The following is a 3,372-nucleotide window of genomic DNA, read 5'->3' as shown; positions in this document are numbered from 1 at the left end:
AATTCTCTTTTCACTTTCTTGATGGTAAAATTGATTCTGAGTTGGTTGCATTAAAATTAAATGCTACATACACACACATATATTTCTCTTCTATGGAAACTTTTGTTCATTCATAAATTAAATAAAGAACATTTGTAACAACTCAGAGAGTCAGATATTAAGATTTTCCCCCAATATTTTTTTTAAAAAATTGCACAATGCAGGTTTGCCTACACCCTGAACAGCTCCCAATAACTAGTGCACTTTTAGCCTGATTCCAGGGCTACCTTTGCTGCTTTCTTTTCTCTGCCTCTTCGTCTGCCTTCCTTTCCCAATCTTCTTCCATTTTTCTGCAGGCCACCTTATTTTTTAATGCCTGGATATTTCTTGATCCATTTATTGTTTATATCATATATCTTTCAGCCTTCCATATTTTATATTTTCTATCCCGATTTCTCTTTATTTATCTCCTTTCTTCCTCGTCATCCACTGGGAGGAGTGTGTGTGTGTGCATGCGTGCGTGCGTGCGTGCGTGTGTGTGTGTGTGTGTGTGTGCGTGTACTTTAGTCTCACTCTAACTGTGGATATTTTAATTGCAACTATGACTTTAAAAAACTATTACCCCAAAGTGGGTATAAGAGTGATGTGGATGTGCTAGTGTGTGTGACTACATGTCGCACCTGATAGCTGGCTAGATCAGTGCTGTCATCTAAGACAGCCAGCTGTCTCCTGTTTGCCCTTCCAGATCCACTTTCCACTCTTCCGTAGGTACCCGATCAATGGCCAGGTGATGGACATGCTAATTACCATCATTGTGCTGAGACCTCAGCATCATGTACGTGTATTTGAATCCATTGAACTGTTCCCAACAAAGAGTGTCATTTAAATATGTGAGGTTTTGTGTATCAGATAAACCTTCATCATGCTGTTGAGAAAACAAACAGCAGAATAGAGATCTTGTGTCTTTAGGTTTAGGCTTTAGCAGGAGCCAAGGAAAAGTATAGTGAAAAAGGGTCTTCCTGAATCCTGATAACCTCTACTTCCTTCATTGTGTCTTGGGTTCCCATATGGTCGCTTGAATTTCCCAGACAACTTACTTTCTACTTTTGTCTGTGATAAACTAACTTTCCTCCAATTGTCATAGTTTTTTTTCCACGCCACGAGAGGGCGTGGGAAATCTCACACACGGGACACAGACGGCCCACGCCGCTCTGTGACAGAATCGAACTCGGGACCAGACCCGGGATTCGAACCCGGGTCCTCGGACTCGCAAGCGCCGCGCTTAACAGGCTGAGCTACTGCTCAGCTCATGTCATAGTCTGAGTACATATTTTGTATTAGAATCTTGGTATATACAGCAGTATTAAGTTCACTCTTCATTCATTTGACAAACAGCTCTTCAATAAGCCTGCTAAGTGGCAGGAATGAAACCAGAATAGAACACATGTAGATAGGTCATAAACTATCATAGCTTTTGATCTCAAGGAGATTAAAATTTAGAGTATAACAGTCTACCTTGGTGGGTGAGCAATTTGAATGATATGTTCATTTTTAAAAATGATATATTTGATCTAATCCAGTTCAAGCTTAATATAAAAATTACCTGGAGCATTGTGCATTATTGCCTTTTCCTCTTAATCTACTTTATAACAGACGTTTTGTTGAAGAACACATGGGAGTAGCAGGTGCAGATATTTTCAGATAAGAACATAGTAATTAGCTATTAATACATTCCACCTGGATAGAGGATCAGCCAGTTCTCTAACAACTTTTTCCAAGCATACAACTCCAAAAGTGTGCTTAAATTGAGGTGTGGGCCTCTCTATTGGAGGTGCCTATTTTTGTCACCATTTCTTTGCAAGGATTTCATATTTCAGTAATCTTCAAAGAAAATTAGCCCACAAAAAGTTTCTTAAAACTTAATGAATGAAGGGGGAGTGGAGAGATGGCTCAGTGGTTAAGAGCACAGGCTCCTCTCCCAGAGTTTCTGAGTTCAATGCCTAGCAACCACAGGGTGTTTCACAACCACCCGTAATGAGATCTGGTGCCCTCTTCTGACCTGCAGGTGTACATGCAGGCAGAACACTGTATACATAATAAATAAATCTTTTTAAAAAAACTTAATGAATGTTGAATGATTTATACACATCAAGATACTTAACTGATCTTAGATACAACCAATATAGGTTACCTCATAGCCATCAGATAGTTGCTGAGTGGAAAGATGTGATAGAACTAGATCCCCAACAAATTGTTGGTGAGAAAGAACAGTGACTGTCACAGTGGGAAAGAAACAAAATTACCATATGGTCCTGTCATCCTACTTCTTGTTACACATCCTAAAATGCGGAAAGCAACACAACAAAGCAATATTTACACATCAATATTCATAGGGCCATTATTAATAGCCAAGAGATAGAAATAGCCTGCATGTCTACGGATGGGAGAAAAGCTAAAATATAATGTGGCATACAAACACAAGAGAGTATTAATCGTACCTGAAAGGAAAAATACATAGTACATGTTAAAATATAGCTGACCCTTGAGGACATGCTAAGTGAATAAAGACAGCTGCACAAACACAAATACTGTATGACTCACTAAGCCGGAACATTTGTGATAGTCTAATTCATAGAGAAAATAAGTAGAATGATAGTTTCTAGAAATAAAGGGATGATGAGGGTCGTTTTTAATATGTATATGGAACTGTGCAAGAAGACAAAGTTTTTCGGTAGATTGTAAAATAATGGGAATGTACCTAACCATTTGGTTTAAACTTCTACATGAATAGGGTATAAAACAATAATTGATGTTATACATATTTTTAAACAATTAAAATATGCTGTTTTGTGTATGAATATTTACACACATACATTTTTCAATCTTATGTATTGTATCTTTAGCAAGGAATTCATAATTTTGAAACTGCTTAATAATTAAAATGATGGTTGGAAAAGATACATAAGGTGAAACTGTATCTGACCTTGGTGCTTTTGTCTCTTCCCTGAGTATAAGGAACATTTTTAGAAGAGACAAGAAATTATAATTCCAAAGGTTTTCTGGGTAGAATAAAAAAGTTTTGCTTCCTTTATAACCTGTTGAGTATAATTCACTTCAAGTTCAAATCATTCAAGAAATTTAGCTTTTTTTTTTTTTTTTTGTGCTTAGAGCAGAAAGCATCAAAGAGCCAGAGGACATGGAGGATACCAAGGAAGCAAGGATTTCGAAGCACAGCGGGACTGATGCCTGTATGACCACACAGACTGTGGCAGCATGGGCAGGGCTTCCATAGGTGTGCTCCACAGGAGATCCCAGGGTTGAGAGAAGTGTATCCAATACCACATCACATACCAGACACCATAGTCAATTGATAACCACTAGCAAATTAAAAAT

The sequence above is a fragment of the Arvicola amphibius genome, chromosome 2, assembly GCF_903992535.2.
Source record: "Arvicola amphibius chromosome 2, mArvAmp1.2, whole genome shotgun sequence".
NCBI lineage: Eukaryota > Metazoa > Chordata > Mammalia > Rodentia > Cricetidae > Arvicola > Arvicola amphibius.
The sequence above is the reverse complement of the archived record's forward strand: the minus strand, read 5'-3'. Positions refer to the sequence as shown.